Source organism: Eublepharis macularius, chromosome 8, assembly GCF_028583425.1.
Source record: "Eublepharis macularius isolate TG4126 chromosome 8, MPM_Emac_v1.0, whole genome shotgun sequence".
NCBI lineage: Eukaryota > Metazoa > Chordata > Lepidosauria > Squamata > Eublepharidae > Eublepharis > Eublepharis macularius.
The window spans coordinates 5776413-5797686 of NC_072797.1; positions in this window are offsets into that span (position 1 = coordinate 5776413).

Below are 21274 nucleotides of genomic sequence, written 5' to 3' on the forward strand. Positions count from 1 at the left end.
TCTCTATGATCTGTGAAACTTTTTGCTGTAGAAAGGCACGTGCAACAACCTTCACTCCTGATTTTAGATCCCAGGCAGTTCTTTACTTACCTCCCCACTCCCATTCCCAATATCTTAGCACTGCCCCTAGGGGTGAGCTCTGGCATTCTAGAACCGAGAGTTCCCCCACCATCTCATAACTCTGAGCTCATTTCCAAACAGAACCATACCTTCCAAAACAGGCATCCCATAAGCACAGAACAAGGTCTGCTCTGCCTCTGATCTAAGAATATTTATAGGTTCAGAATGGTAGTTGCTTACCCCTTCCTCCCCGAAACAGAGACCTTTGAATACTTCAGGAGCCAAGCAAGGAGGTTCTGCTGGACTGGGTCCAAGTATGGTAAAACTAACAGGACTGCCTATCCCTCGATGAATCCATGCAACAATTGTTTTCCACTCAAAAGGTTATCTTCTCTGTCCTTCCTCTGTCTAGGGTGCAGTCTGTGGAAGCCCATGCTTGGGGTATACTCAGCATCCTGACTCCCTCTAAACTGCTCAGTAACTCAGACAAGATTTTCAGAGTGTAAGCTTTCAAGAGTCAGAGATCCCTTCTTCAGACATCAGCAGGAAGAGAAAGCACTGAGCCTTTATATCCCAGCCAAAGGTGGGTGGGGTGTTTCAAGGGAGGGCATCAAATGTAAAGGCACAATACAAGTGAATAGAGCAAGAATTAGCCTCTGTACTGTAGCGAGAGAAAAATCCTAAATCTCTTCTCAGCCCCAGGGGGAGTGGGATTCCATTATTCTGAATTTGTGAATTAACGCCATGTCACCAATCTCATTTTGTAATCTCCCTTGAAGTTACTCTGTGCCTTCCATGAGGATAGTTTAGAGAAACCTCAAGGAAAGATTAACAATGTGAAATTGCTGAAATCAAGTTCATTCAGAAATTTAGAAGAATGGTGCCCGCAGGGCTGAACCGAGATTTAGGATTCTTCTCTCACTCCAGATGCTAATTCTTTGTCTAGTCAATTGCATTGTTCATTGGCATCCATTCCTGACATCTTCCTTTGCCACACCTTTCCCATCTAATCAAGCTGCATTGTACCTTTACACCTTGTTGTTATTATTATTAGTTCCTAACTCAAACAATGAACTATAATCTGCTGCTCCTGTCCACCTGAAGATAGTTTTAGGTGGGTAGCCATGTTGGTCTACAGTAGAACAGCAAGATTTGAGTCCAATGGCACGTTAGAGACCAACAAGATTTTCAGAGTGTAAGCTTTCAGGACTCAGAGCTCCCTTCATGTCTGAAGAAGGGAGCTGTGATTCTCAAAAGCTTATACTCTGAAAATCTTTTTGGTCTCTAAGGTGCCACTGGACTCAAACCCTGCTGTCCTACTGCAGACTGACATGGCTACCTGCCTAAACAATATCGACATGGATAGATCAAGGTTCGGATTCAGGATAAGGCAACTCCATGTGTTCATGTGCAGCAATCTGTTATTATATCGGGCAGCTGCTTCTCAACAAGTTATTTCAGATTTACATGGGCCCAGTCAGTGGTTTTGGAATAATTTATTGCTGGCTGTCCAGGTTTGTATGTGTTGACTCTTCTCGCCTATATCTGTATGTTTACGAGGACCGGTTTGCAGCGATTGATTTATCGCTGGGTATTTTCTTCGCTCAATCTTGTTACGCACCTTCTGTCCTAACTTGGTGGGGAGAAAGGCGGGTTTATAAATATTTTAAATAAACCAATAGCTGGTGTTCCTTCCAGTGAGAAATGGCCCTCGGACTAGCAGCCTTCACTGTACTCCTTGCTAAGAGTAAAGACTCCCATTAAAAAAGAGAGCCGGACTGGGTAACTCTTTCCCCGGATGGGATGTTGCCGCAGTCACGGAAGCTTAGCGAGGATTCCTGAGTGATGGCTTGCATTGTGACATTGACTAAGTCATCTCTGCTGAGGGCACAAGCGCTCAGACAATCTCCATCACAACTTTCCCATTAGAAATCTTGATCTCTCCCGAGGAAGCCGAGAAATGAGGCAAGCTCCTTTCATTTCTCCCCAGCCGGCCGACAGTTTGAGAGGGAGGATATTACAAATGTCACTCTTGCTGCTTCCAGACAGGCCGGGGATGAGATGAGAAAGGGGAGGGGAGAGAGGAACAGATCCCAAAGAAATCTTTGTTTATGTGGCAACTTTGGAGTGTGTCTCCACCAGGCGTGTTTTTCTCCCAGTCGTTTTGGCATATCCCATTAGCAGAGGAAATTAGAGTACTAGAAAGTACAGACTCTTAAAAAGATATGCCAAACCTCTCCCTTTGTTCCCAGAGACATTTCCACTTTCCGTTTCTGCGGCGTGATCCTATACACAGTATCTATACTGAGTAGCTTTACATTGGGGTAAATCTGCAACGGACTAAAGTGTAACGCAATGAATGCCTGGCTTCACTGATCTGTAAGAATCTGCCGTTGGATTAATTGCTTGTAGTGGGCAACTCTGAAAGCATAGCTTTGCTCTTTGTAGTATAATATGAATCTGGATCAATGTTGTACTGCATGTTGCCTGCCCCAGTTCTCCGAATGAAGACATCATTCAGTAAAGAGGCAGTAGAAAAGAGTAAGAGTCCAGTAGCATCTATAATTCTAACAAAAATTGTGGTAGGGTATGAGTTTTCATGAGCCACAGCTCACTTCTTCTGATACTCACGAGAGCTCATACTCTATCACAAATTTTGTTAGTCTTATACGTGCTACTGGACTCTTGCTCTTTTCTACTGCTACAGAGAGACTAACACGGCTACCCATCTTGAGCTATCTCCACTAGTAAAGCGGGTTTAACAAGCCTTTTTATGGTTGATTTTTTATGGTTTTATGATTTTTATGGTTGATTGGCACTAGGGATCCCAGATCCCCTGGTAGGGGTGGGAAAATCCTAAAGCAAATCCTCGCTGACTCCTAGAGTCTTGCATAAAATCTGAGTCAGCGAAGAACCAAAAAGTTCACTGCAAAGATCTGGTGGACTAGGATATCAGATGATGATGATGATGATGATGATGATGATCATACTCATGATGATGATGATGATGATGATGATCATACTCATAATGATGATGATGATGATGATGATCATGATGATGATGATAGAACATGCCACATACTAAGGCAAATCCTCACTGACTCCTAGAGTCTGGGATAAAATCCATGTCAGTGAAGAACCAAAACATTTCACCACAAACATCTGGTGGACTAGGAAACATCAAACAACAACAACAACAGACTCCATTTCTTTTCTGTGTCTCCCACTTCACACTTACCGGCTCCAGTGGGGACCAGCATGCTCTCTTATGCACTCAAAGGATGATGGGATCTACATCCACCAGCTACCCTTACTTCTGGGTAAGTGTGGCTGAATTAGACACAATACAAGTCTTGACATCAGGCTACCAGCATTCAATTATTTAAAAAGTTTAATAAAGAAATCAAAGCACAAACATGGTCTATTTGCACAGCAAGCTGAGGAAGGATAGCTGGAAATCCTCTGTCTCCTCTTCTGTACATACTGTAAACGATGGTAAATTTAGAATAGGCTTCTACTTCTTGAAGTTAGAGCATCCATTAATCCTTCCTTACCTTATGTTCTTGGGTTGGGATTTCTTCCCATTTGTTCAGCAACACATGCTCAAGATGGTGTCCATGGATTAATCCCTCTTATATACTGGACAGAGCTTAAGAGCAGAATAGAGTAAATCATGAAGAGAGTTTCTTCTCTGTGTCCAGAGATATGATAACCTCTTGCCTGACTGTCCACTTGTGGATCACTCTTTCTTTTCCTCCTAGGTGCAAGTCTATGGCTGAGGTGCTGTCCCTGCTCTTTGCTCCCTTGTTGTAACAAATTTGGAGCTCCACACTGGAAAGGAAGACCTGCCTCTCAAGCTAAATTGGGCTTAGATTGGGGTTTCCACAGCAACAGCAAGAGTTCAGACAGAGTTCAGACAATCCCTGCCTAAGTTGCTAAGGGAATTGATTGCAGGTGCCAGACTGTCTGCTTAACGAACAGCAACAAACAGCAACGAACGAGGCTTGCAACGACGACCTGTTCATTTAAAATGGGGCCTCTTGAACAGCTTGTTCACGAACAGCAGATTGGGCTGTTCATGGCTTTTTTTGGTTCGTCTTGCTGTTCTTGCCCATCTCTAGTAAAGAATACACTCAGTTATTGTAACTATGACGTGAATCCTGGGGTGTAGGACATTTGTCCACACCCTTTACAATGAAATCACTGCTTTTGTCGTTGACCTGATGAAAATCCTGTCATTGTTTGGGGACACTTATCTGTAAATATAAACATTTGTCCATGTGTGTGTGTTGTGTGTGTGTGTTGCATTAAGAACAGCAAATGAAATATCTACAGACTCCCCCAACCTTCCATTCTGTTTGATTATAGGGTCGGAAACTTTGAATATTTGAGCTAATATTTCAATCTGCTTTTCTCCAAGAGGGAACTTTTTTCTAAACTTTGCCTCTATCGCATCTATTTTAGAATACTTACTCATTTGAGGGGCATCTTGCCATTGCCTGCCAAAGTTTTCCATGAGACAGTCCTACCAAGAACAAGGTGATCTTCATTTAGAACTGAGTCATAATTCCTCTTTTTGTGTGCAGTCTTTTTGTTTTTTTTTAACAATGCCTCAAAAATCTTCCTTTTTGTGGTGATTTTTAAGCACTTTGCAAAGGGGGTGGGTGGATGAATTTTACTGTTCATTTACATTACATTCTTTCTCAGCTGTCTTCTCTTGCTCACATCAAGCTAGGAACATAGCACTGCGACATCACCCCAACCACCATGTGATATCTGACAGAGTGAGATTGTGATCCATTGACTAAAACTCTTGTTCATACTTTGCTCCTCTTCCACCTTCCACTCTCTAGCCTTTCTCTTTCGCACTTCCATCACAAGAACACACACAAAAAGAGTCATACACATTCAGGTCCATCTAGTGCAGTGTCCTATAGCCCAGCACAGTTGATGAAGAAGGAAACCTATACATACCAAGACATGGGCCCAGACAAAAGTTTTACAGCTACATTTTGTAACAAGGGAAGGTTCCGAGAAACTTCCAAGGCAGTCCTGCATACACTTCATTCCAGTAGTCCAGTGTGGAGGTTATGGTAGCATGAATTGGCATGATTGAGAAAGGAGAGCTGAAATAAAGGGCCACTTCTGGTTTATGTATCTGAAAGAAGGTGCTACCAATAGAGATGGGCACAAACAGCAATACGAACAAAAAAAAGCCACGAACACCCCAATCTGCTGTTCGTGAACAAGCTGTTCCTGAGGCCCCATTCTAAATGAACAGGTGGGCATTGCAAGCCTTATTCGTTGCTGTTCGTCAAGCCAGACAGTCTGGCACCTGCAATCAATTCCCTCAGCAACTTAGGCAGGGATTGTCTGAACGCTGTCTGAACTCCTGCTGTTGCCCTGGAAACCCCAATCTAAGCCCAATTTAGCTTGATAGGCAGGTCTTCCTTTCAAGTGTGGAGCTCAAAATTTGTTACAAGGGAGCAAAGAGCAGGGAGGAGGGAGACTCCCAGCTCTGGCTTAGTTTGCAGACAGTGGAGAGGGAGAGATGTGCTGTTGGCACTAGACCTGATGCCTGCTCAGGTCAGGTTTCTGGGAGTGGTGCAGTAGGGATCTTGACTTCGATGATGGTTGGAGGAGAGCCTGCTGGCCCCCACGAACAGCCAACCACGAACGTGTTCGTGAACAGGGCCATGTTTGTGGTTGTTCGTGAGTCCCTGTTTGTGGATGGCAACAAACAACGAACATCATGTTTGTTTATTTTTTTCTGTTCATGACCATCTCTAGCTACTAGGGATGTGCGTTTCGGCATTCAGAATGCCGAAAGAATGCCGAAACAAAAGTGTTTCGGCTTCTTTCGGGGAATGCCGAAACGTTTCGGGAAATGCCGAAACGTTTCGGGTAGCCGAAAGAAAAAAGCCGAAACGTTTCGGGATTCTTTCGGCTTTCTTTCGGCTTTTCTATGGGAAAATGCCTCCGTCTTCCAGGACGTCTGGAGGAGGCATTTTCCCACCGAATAAGCCCAAAATTGGTGGGGACCTTCCTCTAACCCTTCTCTAACAACCACCCAAGTTTCAGACAGATTGGACTTTGGGGGGCCATGTTATGGCCCCCCAAAGCAGGTCCCCCCATCCTCCCATAAGAAAGCGAAGGAGCAGCATATTGTTAGCATGCTGCTGCTGATCTTTCTTCATTATTTCCTATGGGGAAAAAATGAAGAGGCAGGCTTCCTTTGCCAGGGGTGGCATTTTGCATGCAAAATGCCCCCCAGCCCTCAGGGGCCCTTCTCCCACCCCTCCTCCCACCCCCCACCAAGGCTCAGCCTGCTCCCACTTGGGGGGGGGCATTTCATGGCCTCCCCAAGTAGGTGCTCTAATCTCTACCACTGACAGCTGGGGGAGGCTTGTGTTGCCAGGGGTGGCATTTTGCATGCAAAATGCCCCCCAACCCTCTGGGGCCCTTCTCCCACCCCTCCTCCCACCCCCCACCAAGGCTCAGCCTGCTCCCACTTGGGGGGGGCATTTCATGGCCTCCCCAAGTTGGTGCTCTGCTCTCATCTCTACCACTGACTGCTGGGGGAGGCTTGTGTTGCCAGGGGTGGCATTTTGCATGCAAAATGCCCCCCAGCCCTCTGGGGCCCTTCTCCCACCCTTCCTCCCACCCCCCACCAAGGCTCAGACTGCTCCCACTTGGGGGGGGCATTTCATGGCCTCCCCAAGTAGGTCCTCTCAGCCCCTAAAGTCCACCCCTTACAGCCCCACACAAACCCAATTCCCCCCAGCTGCCACACACAGACCCAAATCCCCACATTAGCCCCTCACAGACCCAAATCCACCCCCACCTGCCCCACACCCATAACCCCAGGAACAGGCTGGCAAAGGCCAGCCCTCTCCCTTTGTTCCCTATGCTGGGAACTTCTAAACTCTCTTTCCCTAGGCAATTCTGCACAGCCCAGGGGTGCCACAATGGTGGGCACACTTCTGAGTGCCAGCTGGTCCCTGTGAAAGAGCACCTGAACCACAGACACCCTCCCTCAAATTCCCCCACCACCTACAGAGATGGCTGGCCAGCCAGCCCCATTGTTCCCTATGATGGGAACCAACTGCACAACAAAGAATAAAACAAGAACAACACAAAATAAAGTTTTAAAAAAATTATATTCTCCCTTCCAAAGTACAAGTAGGCAAAGCATTATGACACATTACACCAGCAGTCCCCCACACAGAAAAATTAAAACAAAACTCACTTAACGTCAGAGAATCACAAAGCATGATTCCTGTCAAAAACACTTTATTTCTTGAACAGCTTTAGGTTACACAGCAGGGGGGAACACCAAAGGGCATGGCAGCACTATCTTACACAAAAATAACACAACTCACTTCACATCAGAGAATCACAAAGCACAATTCCTGTTAAAAACACTTTATTTCTTGAACAGCTTTAGGTTACACAGCAGGGGGGAACACCAAAGGGCATGGCAGCACTATCTTACACAAAAATAACACAACTCACTTAACATCAGAGAATCACAAAAACACAATTCCTGGCAAAAACACTTTATTTCTTGAACAGCTTTAGGTTACACAGTAGGAGGGCACAACAGGGCATGATAGCAATGTACTGCAAAAAATAATACAACCCACTTCACCGTTTTTGACAGCAATTGTGTTTGTGTGATTCTCTGATGTGAAGTGAGTTGTGTTATTTTTGTGTAGTACACTGCTTTCCTGCTCTGTGGTGCCTTCCTAAAGCAGTTACAGAAATAAAGTGCTTTTGACAGCAATTTTTTGGGGTGATTCTTTAATGTGAAGCGAGTTGTGTTATTTTTGTGTAAGATAGTGCTGCCATGCCCTTTGGTGTTCCCCCCTGCTGTGTAACCTAAAGCTGTTCAAGAAATAAAGTGTTTTTGACAGGAATCATGCTTTGTGATTCTCTGATGTTAAGTGAGTTTTGTTTTAATTTTTCTGTGTGGGGGACTGCTGGTGTAATGTGTCATAATGCTTTGCCTACTTGTACTTTGGAAGGGAGAATATAATTTTTTTAAAACTTTATTTTGTGTTGTTCTTGTTTTATTCTTTGTTGTGCAGTTGGTTCCCATCATAGGGAACAATGGGGCTGGCTGGCCAGCCATCTCTGTAGGTGGTGGGGGAATTTGAGGGAGGGTGTCTGTGGTTCAGGTGCTCTTTCACAGGGACCAGCTGGCACTCAGAAGTGTGCCCACCATTGTGGCACCCCTGGGCTGTGCAGAATTGCCCAGGGAAAGAGAGTTTAGAAGTTCCCAGCATAGGGAACAAAGGGAGAGGGCTGGCCTTTGCCAGCCTGTTCCTGGGGTTATGGGTGTAGGGCAGGTGGGGGTGGATTTGGGTCTGTGAGGGGCTAATGTGGGGATTTGGGTCTGTGTGTGGCAGCTGGGGGGGGAATTGGGTTTGTGTGGGGCTGTAAGGGGTGGACTTTAGGGGCTGAGAGGACCTACTTGGGGAGGCCATGAAATGCCCCCCCCAAGTGGGAGCAGTCTGAGCCTTGGTGGGGGGTGGGAGGAAGGGTGGGAGAAGGGCCCCAGAGGGCTGGGGGGCATTTTGCATGCAAAATGCCACCCCTGGCAACACAAGCCTCCCCCAGCAGTCAGTGGTAGAGATGAGAGCAGAGCACCGACTTGGGGAGGCCATGAAATGCCCCCCCCAAGTGGGAGCAGGCTGAGCCTTGGTGGGGGGTGGGAGGAGGGGTGGGAGAAGGGCCCCAGAGGGCTGGGGGGCATTTTGCATGCAAAATGCCACCCCTGGCAACACAAGCCTCCCCCAGCAGTCAGTGGTAGAGATGAGAGCAGAGCACCGACTTGGGGAGGCCATGAAATGCCCCCCCCAAGTGGGAGCAGGCTGAGCCTTGGTGGGGGGTGGGAGGAGGGGTGGGAGAAGGGCCCCTGAGGGTAGGGGGGCATTTTGCATGCAAAATGCCACCCCTGGCAAAGGAAGCCTGCCTCTTCATTTTTTCCCCATAGGAAATAATGAAGAAAGATCAGCAGCAGCATGCTAACAATATGCTGCTCCTTCGCTTTCTTATGGGAGGATGGGGGGACCTGCTTTGGGGGGCCATAACATGGCCCCCCAAAGTCCAATCTGTCTGAAACTTGGGTGGTTGTTAGAGAAGGGTTAGAGGAAGGTCCCCACCAATTTTGGGCTTATTAGGTGGGAAAATGCCTCCTCCAGGCGTCCTGAAAGACGGAGGCATTTTCCCAAAAAAAAAACCCGAAAGAATGCCGAAAGAATGCCGAAAGAATCCCGAATCCCGAATCCCGAAAGAGATTCTTGTTTCGGCTTTCGGCTTTAACGGTAGAGAATCTTGTTTCGGGTAATCCCGAAACAAGAAAGCCGAAAGTTTTTTCCTTGCACACCCCTACTAGCTACCAACAACAGCACTAACCTACTTATCCATCAACAAGGCCAAGAACACTTCTTTACTTGATCCATTAAATAAATCTAAATCTCATCTAAGCTCATTGAATCAATGCCAAACACACACTCTGGTTTTCAAGCAGTATCGCTGCTGTCTTGTCTGGATTAAGCTTCAGTTTGTTTACCCTCAGCCACTAGACCATGGCTTCAATCAAGACATTTCACAGCTCCTTTCAGATACTTAGGTAATGAAATATAAATTTGGGTGTCGTCTTCATATTGGTGAAAATCTACTTTGAAGTTCTGGATGACCTTGGCCAAAGATTGAATGTAGAGGTTAAACACATAGTCTCTGGAGAGGTGGCATAACATTTTGTTGAACATTCATTTCTCTTCTCATACTATCCAGCCTGCCAATAAAGTTTTTACCTCTCAAAACATATTCTCTCTGCTCCCACCTTAAGAGGTTAGGCGCATAGTCACTAGAGACAGGGCCTTTTCTGTGGTGGTGTTTTGCCTTTGGAATGCTCTCCCACTTGAGGCTTGCCTGATGCATACTTTACCAGGCTAACAGTGAAATCCTAAGCAGAGTTACTGCAGTCTAAGCCCATTGATTGAGAGCCAGTTTGGTGTAGGGGTTAAGAGTGTGAGACTCTAATCTGGAGAGCCAGGTTTGATTCCCCACTCCTCCACTTGAAGCCAGCTGGGTGACCTTCGGCTAGCTCTCTGGAGGTCTCAGCTCCACCCACCTCACAGGGTGTTTTGTTGTGGGGATATTAACAACATGCGTTGTAAACTGGTCTGAGTGGGCATTAAGTTGTCCTGAAGGGTGGTATATAAATCGAATGTTGCTATTGCTGTTGCTGTTGTGATGGGCTTAGACTGGAGTAACTCTGCTTAGGATTTCACTGTAAAGCACCTTTAGAGTTTTAATAGTCTTGTTTCTATTTTAGGGATAGTTTTTATGCAGCTTACGTCTAACGGCTTGTGTTTTTTAATGGCTTTTATTTAATTGGAAGGCTCCTGGAGCAGGACTCTGAAGAGGGGCCATAGAAATATTCTAAATAAATAAATAAATACAATGATGAGCATTAGAGATAAAATGGATCTTTAGGGCACTCTGCACGAGAAGTCCCAACTGGATATTTTACCCAGATTCCAGGGCTGGGTTATAAGAAATAGCTCATAGAAATGCATTGGTAGGGGTAAAAACAATGCAATATTCTGTCTTCTGATGAAGATATGTACCTACTAGGGAGTTTCCATGCTGCTAAGCATGCCATGGAAATTAGTTATGCTTTCAGATAGATGTTTTATGCTTGTTTAAATTTTTTCTATCATTTCCTGTCGTATATTCTCCTGAAATGTCCTAACTGTAATCCATTATTGTACTTTGCTCAGTGAATGTCCTAGCTGTTGATTACATTGTATTTTCACTCTCACGGTGGAATCCACAGTGAGAAAGGGGGGCTATAAATAAATAATAAATAATAAAATAATAACTGAATGATTCTGCCTCTCCTGTAGAAACTTTGTTTCCTACCAACACTCCAAGAACAAAACTGATGGAGGGTTATCCTTTCTATCCCAAGCAATAATTGAAGTTGATCCACCCAAATATCACAGACAATTGGCCAAATGCTGCTGATAGATAGATAGTATCAGCAGTGATGGCTTATCCTTATCCAGTTTTAGTCAGAGATCATCAACCAAGGCCAATAGGGCAGTTCCAGTCCTGAATCCAGGTCTGAAGCTATCTGGAAATGAGCCACAGGCAGATATTTCATCCTTGAGGAGGTGCAGACTTCCAGAAATAAGTGACCTATGCAGAGGTTTCATCCTTGAAATACCTTTTGAGGTACCATGCCTTTTGAGGAGGTATGGACTTCCAGAAATAAGGGGATTTGTTTTGCATAGGTCACTTATTTCTGGAAGTCTGCACCTCCTCAAAAGGTCTATTTGTGACGTGGAACATACGACTGTCTTCTACTGAATCAGACGCTTGGTCCATCCATCCAATATCTGCTCAGACTATCAGTGGCTCTCCAGGGTCTCATCTGGAGGTCATTGACATCACCTACCACATGATCCTTTTTGCTGGAGATCCTGTGAATTGAACTTGTGACCTTCTGCATGCAACACAGATGCTCTTCCACTGATCCACAGCCCGTACGTGCTGGTCCTTTGCAGAGGCATTGGAAGTGAGGAAGTCTCTCATGGTGTGCAGGTACAGTAGGCAGGGCCAGTGCAATCTTTCATGTTCCTTCTACCTGCTCTCCACACAATGTAATAGATCTATCTCCCCTTCTCGTGAGCATCATGTGTGTGCCAGAGGACTCCAGAGAGACATGGGGATTCTCTCACATCATGTGGGACTTTGAAGCAGGTGGAAGCAAAGTGGGACAAGGAAACAATCAAGGTCAGCGACCAATAACGGTTGGCAACTGAGCCAAGCCAAAAGCTGTGGGCAGCTGGGCATGGTGAAGAGGATAGTCTCTGACAGACCACAGCAAAAGGGGCAAGTATCCATCTTCCCCTGTGTTTGTGGAGCACCACATTCTGTACAGATGACATGGTTGGCCAATTTAATAACATCAGCAACAACAATGTGCTTATACACTGGTTTTCTGAACAGAGTAGTTCCACAGAGCAGTGAACAAAGTCAGTGTTATTATTATCCCCACAGTAGATCTGGAGAGCTGGGGCTGAGGGGAGTAGCTCATCCAAGGCCACCTGTGGAGTTCATGGCAGTAGTGGGATTCAAACTAGCAGAGTGCTGATACACAGCCCAACCACTTAACCACTATATTACAGCAGCTCTATTTAACAATAACTGCATTTATATACCACTTTTCTAGACAGATTAGTGCCAACTCAGAGCAATGAACAAAGTCAGTGTTATTATTCTCCCTACAATACAGCTGAGGAACTGGGGCTGAGAAGAATGGCTTACCCAAGACTACTTGCTGAGCTCATGACGTAGCGAGATTTCAACCAGCAGAGTGCTGATGCACAGCCCAACCACTTAACCACTATGCTAAGCAGCGGAGGCCAATTTCCACAATATTTGACTAGCTGTATACAATGTGAGACAATTACTTGCTTTGGTGAATTTTGTGTGAGGTGAAAGTCACCTTGGAATTGGTTCGTGTGTGCCAGTAGATCCCCACAGTAGATCTGGAGAGCTGGGGCTGAGGGGAGTAGCTCATCCAAGGCCACCTGTGGAGTTCATGGCAGTAGTGGGATTCAAACTAGCAGAGTGCTGATACGCAACCCAACCACTTAACCACTATATTACAGCAGCTCTATTTAACAATATACCACGTTTCTAGACAGATTAGTGCCAACTCAGAGCACTAGGTGAAAATCACCTTGGAATTGGTTCAAGATAAATGTGGGGAGAATTTTGAATTTGGGTCGAGGGCCAGGCCCAAATGCAACATTGAACCAGTCTTAGCTGGGAAAGGACCTTCCTAAAGCGCTCCGCATATAAGCTTCATTTCTTGGGAGCTGGCTGAAGGCCTCACCCCCTTGTGACATAGAACAGATAGAGTCATAAAATAGCTGTTAATTGGCACATAGTTTCTGAAGGCCTCTTGGCCTTTACATGCAAATTACAAACAGGACAGGGAGATAGGTACTGAAGGGGCATCTTATCTCCGGCAGGGGCAAACTGGCCCCACCGGGACTGGCGAAGTGTGGAAATTCCTTTCTTATTTACAACTGTCGCTAGTATGCATATCAAGAAAACTGTCTATCTTAAAGAAGAGAATGTCCTGATTTTGTAACATCCCTACATCAGAAATACCTTTGAAGAACAAAACCTACGCAATTGATGAGTGTCAAACTACGCACGTTTTGGGGATTTTTCCCTACAAAAGAAGTGGGCACGGAGCACACAGCACTGCCTCTTGGTAGCACACAGAGACCTGTGGTTATCAATGGTAGTCACAGGAGCACTCTGGTCTTGTTGGGGAAGGGACATTGCAGTTTAACTGTACTTTGTATTATTACTTATGTGTCTTTATGTATCTTGCTAGCATTGTAATAGTCAAGGGCAGACAGGTGCCTTGACTTGCTACTTGGTATCTTTCTTGCTTGCTTCTAAAATAAACTTATCAGTCTTGGTTAAGATCTTTTCTGTGCAAAGGGTACTGCTTTACATCAGAATTGCAGATTAGTGCTAGGGAGAGCAAGGTTATTCGCACTCATATACATGCCTTGGTGAGGGGCAACCCTGAGCAAGGAACCCCGGATGCGAGTGGGATCCGAGGGGGTCGGGTCCTGCCAAAATTCTCGCCACAATAAGTCCATGTGATGACTCCGTTTTTGCAAGGAGATGCTGTCCACCCATGGGTTAGTGTCCCCTAAAATTAAGTTCAAAGTGAACTTGGAGAGGTTTCCTCAAGGACACCATCTGAGAGATTTCAAGGGAAGCCGAAAGACTAGAGAGTTCTTTCTCAGGAGGCTTTCTCGTATAACTAGGTATCATGTTCTTAGGCGGCTGGCAGTAAGCCCTGTCCAAAAGGGCTGCTTCTTCAGCTAATCAGGTTTGTGGATATGAATGCTTTGCACTTCCTGTTTGTCTGTACAAAAGAGGTAAAATGATACCTATTATTAAAGCAACTTCTTTCCAATAAATACATCCTCAATCAGCGGCATCCTTTGCCTCTCTCTCTCTCTCTCTCTGTTAGTTATTGCTAAGTAAACCTGAGATACTAAATGCTTTAAAAGATACAAATCCGGAAGCTTTCAAAAGGAAAAGTGAAGCAAGTCTGTCAATGGTACTGAAATACTTCCTACATTAAACAAAGGATGTACGTTAAAAAAAAATCTTGGTTGGTCTTTACCCCTGGAGATATTAAATTGTTTGAGCCAGGCCATACAACCGAGGAAATTGATACAGTACTCTCTTTCTGGGATGTCCCTTATTTTATCTTCCTAGACTTCCCTGATAACTGAACACGATCGTTCATGATTAAATTTTTAAAGATGCTCTGGTCTTGCAGATTCAATTTGGGACTGTGTAAGTTGCATCCAGTCAAGGCTGATAGGATAACGCTTCAAGAGAGCCGTTGTAGAACTCCCCAGTGGAGTTATTTGGAGATGTATGGTTTGAAGTCACTTTCAGAGCAGGACACCATCAGAATATGAGCTTCATCACGCCATTCCAAGCACTTTTGTTATATAAAGGATCCATCCATCATAAGCAAGGAACAGGAATTTTTAGCATGGCTCATGCTAGGGGAAGGTGGGCAGGCAGAAATAGGAGTTTGAAATTCTCAAGGCCCATGTTGTTTCGAGGGCCTGGGAAGACAGCCAACTAGCTCGCCTTCCTCAAGTCACTCTCCCTAGAATGTAATGGGTAGACAGAACAATAAAGATTTACAGAATCACAGAGTTGGAAGGGGCCATACAGACCATCTAGTCCAACCCCCTGCCCAATGCAGGATGAGCCTAAAGCTTCCCTGACAAATATTCATCCAGCCTCTTCTTGAAAATTGCCAGTGAAGGGGAGTTCACCACCTCCCTCGGCAGCGGATTCCACCTTGGAACTACTCTGACCATGAAAAAGTTTTTCCTTTCTGCATGTAATTTAAGCCCATTGTTTTGGGTCCTACCCTCTGCTGCCAACTGGAACAGCTCCTTGCCCTCCTCCAAATGACAGCCTTTCAAATGTTTAAAGAGAGCAATCATGTCCCCCCTCAATCTGCTCTTCTCCAATCCAAACATTCCCAACACCCTCAGCCTTTCCTTAAACGGCTCAGTCTCCAGACCTCTGATCATTCTCATCGCTCTCTTCTACCTGTCAATCTGGGCCAATCTCAGGGCTTCAGCAACTGCTAGAGTCTTTTCTTTGCATGTTTGTAAAGTGCTGTTAAGTTGCAACCAAATTATGTGACCTGGTAGGGTTTTCAAGGCAAGAGATGAACAGAAGTGGTTTGCCATTGCTTTCCATTGCATAGTGATCCTGGGCTTCTTTGGTGCTCTCCCAGTCGAGTACTAACCAGGCTTGGGTCACCAGGTTCCCTCACCCTTCCGGTGGGAGGGGGGACTCTGCACTTATTATTTTGAAGTCCTTGCACTCCCGCAGTGGCATAATGACTTCACTTCCTGGAAGTGACATCATTACGCAGGGCCTGAGAACTCCTCTGAGCTTCGTAGCGAACCGATTTGGGCCCCAAATGGCCTTGGGTTCCCATTGGGCAGAAAGGTGAGGTCTAAAATAAAGAAAACAGGATTTTAAGTGATCCTGTTCTTATTCTGGATGGTCTGTGATTTTACAGTTTGTAAGCCACTTTGAGTCCTGCAATTAAAGGAGAAAAGTGTCATATAAATATGCTAAATAAATAACAGCTTTAACATAAAAGTAGGTAAGCCATTATTTCACATTGGATTAAGGATTTTTTTTAAAAACCACTATGTCTTCTGTTATGCTATTACATTATACTGTCATAGCAAAGACGTGCGGTGAAAGGAACAAAGGGGGGTGGGAAACAAAGCAGTTAATCTATTTCATTTTACTGATCACCACCAGGAGTTCTGGATGGACAATTTCATGTCGTTATTTCGTCCCCATCTCATAAAGTTTCATTTACTGCCTTTTTAAGCAAATGATGACTCCAAATCAATTTGTCACACAATACTTCTCCAACGTGCTAAACAATGACTATTGCAATTCCCAGCTTGTTTGAAATGAGTGGCATTTGTTGACTTCACTCTTACCGCCTCCTTTTCAATGCAAGTTGAGCTAGAAACCTTTAAGTAAATAACGCCGGCTTTGAAAACAATCGCCTGACATCCAAACCTTGCAAAATAATAACAAAAACATTCCCTGTTACTGCTATAAGTAGGGAAATCCAATTATGGGACGTCAATAGTTTTCTCTCTCCACCATCCTCCCCAATTGCTTAAAAAAAGAGAGATTTCTCTGTGTATAATTTTTAGGTTGATTTCATCGGCTTTGCTGGAACGAGGCAGAAGTCGCATAGATGAGAAGGGACATTGCCCCAAGTATCTTCTCCCCCACATTCCATACATACACATGCCATGATCGATATCAATTTTCAAATGTACTATTGATTCCACTAGCCCTTAATTTCAAGCCAAACAATAGTTTCTTTTGTAATTTCCATGCTGCCATCGCTGCTGACCTGCGTGTTGTCAAATAATATTGATTGGATATGAAATGAAAAGAGGATGGAGGGCTGGGAGGGAAGAGGGAGGAAGGGAAGAAAAGAAAAGAATTAAAATTTCAAATCTCCCCTTTAAGCAAGCCAAGGAGCCCCTACTTAAAGTAGTACCTTTATTTGTTTGAAATACCTGTAGTCTAAGGGTGCCACTTTGATGGAGGTTTTGCAGCCTAAAAATGAGTGTTAGTGATGTATTTCAGTCGCAAGTACATTACTGTTGTGGGCCATGATTCCTTTTATGGGAAGATGAGTTCCTTTAAGTTGACCTTAGTGATGAAGGACTCTGAAAAATGCAGTAATAATGTCACCTTGATAGTCGTTTTGAAGAACGGTGCATCACGAGAGCCGAGAAGGCAGGTGCAAAACCCATGAAAGGTATTTTGTTTTGCTGCTCCCTTTCTTGGAGCTGAGCAGTCAATTTCCTCCCAAACTAGTCCAGCTGTTTAAAATCTCATCCATGTGAGTGACTAGGTTTGTCAAGAATATCAGTGAAAGGTTCCAGACTTGTACGTGCACAGATGTGGAAAAGAATATTCTTCTGGTAGTTACACTGCATCACGGGTCATGTAGTCTTCAGTCTGTACAAGCATCCATTTTTGCCCATGCATGTTTTCCTTGTGAGAAAGAGGAAACCTTGTTTCCTCTTCAGCTTTACTGTACAGTATTCCAGGTACCAAATGGTGTGACATGGAATGGAGGAAGGGAAGCTTTTGTGTTACCTACCACAACAGCAGCTTTATCCGATGCAGCAGCAGTTGCCAAATCTCAAAAAGGACACTGCAGAGTTGGAAGAAAGCACAAAAGAGGAATGAATAAGGGGTTGAAACACCTTTCCTATGAGGAAAGGCTAGAGAGTATGAAACTTTTCAGACTAGGAAAAAAGGCTAAGGGGGAGGCAGGTTAGAAGTGGAGAAAGTAGATAGAGACATTTTTCTCTTTCTCCCGAAATACTAGAATTTGGGGCCCACGGTGCAGTTGATGGGCAGTAGGTAGACATGGACATGAACTAAAAAAGAACCCCCTGAAGCATGTTATTCTTGGTTCATAGCATTCCACGGAACCTCGAACCATGAACTTCCAACCTTTTCCGAGTTCGTGGTTCCATGGCATTTCAACCACCCTGCACCAGCTTCCTTCAGAGGCCAGGAGACAAAAGAATCTCTCTCAATGGAGATGGAAGATCAACCTAGCTAATCAAGATTAGATGTATTGTCGAAGGCTTTCACGGCCGGAGAACGATGGTTGTTGTGGGTTTTCCGGGCTGTATTGCCGTGGCCTTGGCATTGTAGTTCCTGACGTTTCGCCAGCAGCTGTGGCTGGCATCTTCAGAGGTGTAGCACCAAAAGACAGAGATCTCTCAGTGTCCCAGTGTGGAAAAGATGTTGGCAGGTCATTTGTATCTACTCAGGAGGGGTGGGGTTGAGCTGAGTCATCCTGTAAGAGTTTCCCAGGGTGTGGAATGCTAATGGCAGGAGGCTTCACTGCATTCCACACCCTGGGAAACTCTTACAGGATGACTCAGCCCAAACCCACCTTCCTGAGTAGATATAAATTACCTGCCAAAATCTTTTCCACACTGTGACACTGAGAGATCTCTGTCTTTTGGTGCTACACCTCTGAAGATGCCAGCCACAGCTGCTGGCGAAACGTCAGGAACTACAATGCCAAGACCACGGCAATACAGCCCGGAAAACCCACAACAACCATAATCAAGATTAGCATTTATCTCAAGGGCGGAAAAGCCCTGTAGAAGGATGTCAAAAAAAATGAAAGAATCATGTTGTCGAATCCCCCATGAATTGCTCCCTTCCGGTATTCTGAGCAAGACTGCAGCTGTATAGGACTCTTTACTGAGGTTGCCAACTCTGGGGTGGGAAATTCCTGGAGATTTGAGGGTCGAGCATGGGAAGGGTAGAATTGGGGGAGGGGACTGTAGTAGGATATTATGTCATAGAGTCTACACTCCAAGGCAGCCATTTTCTCCAGGGAAATGATCTCTGTAGTATAGAGGCACAGGGAGAGCCCCACCTGGAGGTTGGCATTCAATGGCTTCTGCCACAATAAATTCATTACTTTTGAAGGTGCCTATATAGGTGTATGTATCTATATCCCAACACATAGGAATCTGCACATAGATTCATTTAGATGAACATGGGTCACCGTGTTAGTCTGTCTGTAGCAATAGAAAAGAGCAAGAGTCCAATAACACCTATAAGATTAGCAAAATTTGTGGAAGGGTATGAGCTTTCATGAGTCACACAGCTCACTTCTTCAGAGAGCTGAAGAAGACATATCTGAAGAAGTGAGCTGTGACTCAAGAAAGCTCATACCTTATCACAAATATTGGTAGTCTTATAGGTGCTACTGGACTCTTGCTCTTTTCTATAGATTCATTTATTTATTATGACTAACAGGTATTGATTTCACCCGCTTTGTTCATTTATCCAATTCCTAAGATGATGGCAATCATCACCATGACTTGTGGTAGCCAATCCCATCCACTAATGGATGCAGAAGGCCTGAAACTGTTGCCAAGTGGCTTCCTTGGGAGACACCCAAATCAGAAGAACCACCCAGTCAGAAGAGGAGGAGATCTGGCTGTAGAAGAAATACAACAGCGAGAGTTAAGACCATTCCCCAATCAAAGTGTTCAATGCAACATGTTCCACCACATGCCACCCAGGCTGTCAAAATGCACCCCATGACACCATTGCCAGACAGAATAATAGAATCATAGAGTTGAAGGAGCGCTCCAGGGTCATCTAGTCCATCCCCTGCACAATGCAGGAAATTCACAACTACATTCTCTCTCACACACCCCCAGGGACCTCTTGGGGGTTCACAGAGTAAAAATACAATATGATCAACAGTTAGGGCATTCATCGAATCATAGAATCATAGGGTTGGAAGGGACATCGAGGGTCATCTAGTCCAACCCCATGCACAATAAAGGAAATTCACAGATCCTCCCTCCCATACACACACCCAGGCCTTTCCCACACTTCTCACCTTCTTCCAGAATGGAGCACAACGTCACAAAAAAACCCACGGAAGATAGCATCTTCTTGCACGAGTTTTGTGCGACATCGTGTTTTTTTTTGTGACGTTGCACCCCGTTCCGGAAGAAGATGAGTAGTGTGGAAACAGCCTCCGTGACAATTACTCCATGCCCAGAAGATGGCAAAACACCGTCAGGATCCCTAGCCAAACTGGCCTGGAGAAAATTGCTTCCTGGCACCAAAGTAGTGATTGGCATTACCCTGGGAGTCGAGGAGGGGTTACAAGAACTAAGCACTGATGTAGCCCTTCCTGCCCTCCCTCTCATGATCTGTCCAGGTTCACAGAATCAGCATTGTTGTCAGATGGCCATCTACCCTTTGCTTAAAAACCTCAAAAGAAGGAGAGCCCACCACCTCCCAAGGAAGAGGTAGAGATCTGGCTGCAGAAGAAATATAATGGCAAGAGTCAAGACCATTCCCCAGTCAAGGCGTTCAATGCAAACTGTTCCACCACACCACACTCAACCTGTCAAAATGCACTCCAGGACACCATTGCTAGATAGCAAATATGTGCCAGAAATCCTCCAAAGGGTTAAAAAGAGAAAGGAAAGACAGAGTGGATGTGTCTGCAGTTATGAACATGAGGTTGCTCAACTCCCTGGAAACGGCTGACAGCTCGGGGGAGGGGGGAATCCCATATTCTCTGGACAAATGCATTTTTGCCAGCCCCTAACTTTGTGCGGTCGATGAATGGCATTTCTTCACAGTTTTATCAATAGAATGTAATTCTGGACAGATCATTCTGTCAACAAGGAACAACATCAAATCATTTTGTCCACACAAATAAATCACTTGCTGTTTATTACTTCTTCTCTTTAGATTTTTTTAAAAAAATAAAATAAAAACCAAAATGGGACTTGGAAGGCGAATTCTCAGACAAAGGAAGGGCAGAGGCAGGCCTCTATGGATTATGTGGATCGGTGCATCTCCCCTTGCTTTGAACCTATGATGCTTCTCTGCCAGATTGCTGGCTTCTCTGACTCAGTCCTGCTTGACTGAGGCAGCAGAGGTTCTTCTGCAGAAAAAAGTATTTCCTAGCTAGGCTTGCCAATTCCAAGTTGGGATATTCCTGGGGATTTAAGGGTGGATTTGGGAAGAAGAGGGTCCTCAGAGGGGTATAATGCCGTAGAGTCCGCTCTCCAAATCAGCCATGTTTCTATGGAAATAATCAATGTAGCCTGGAGATTGGTTGTAATTGGAGATGGTCACGAACCGGAAAAAAACTGAACCATGTGGTTCGTGGTTCGTCAAATTTCATGAACCACGAACTTTCATGAACCTGCCCCTGGTTCACGAACCGGTTCATTTGGTTCATGAAAACGTGGCATACAGGTCATAAAACCATCACTTCCGGGTCAGCAGAAGGTCACTTCTGGGTCAGAAGAAGGTCACTTCCGGGTCAGCAGAAGGTCTGCAGGAAGTCCATCCTCTGTTGCCTAGGAAACTGATTGATTGGCACCAGGCTGTCTGCAGTGATGAACCAAAAAATGAACCAAACGTACCAGCCTAAAGTTCGTGGCAGTTTGTTAGAAATAGGATCTGATGAACTGTGGTTCGTGAACCACGAACC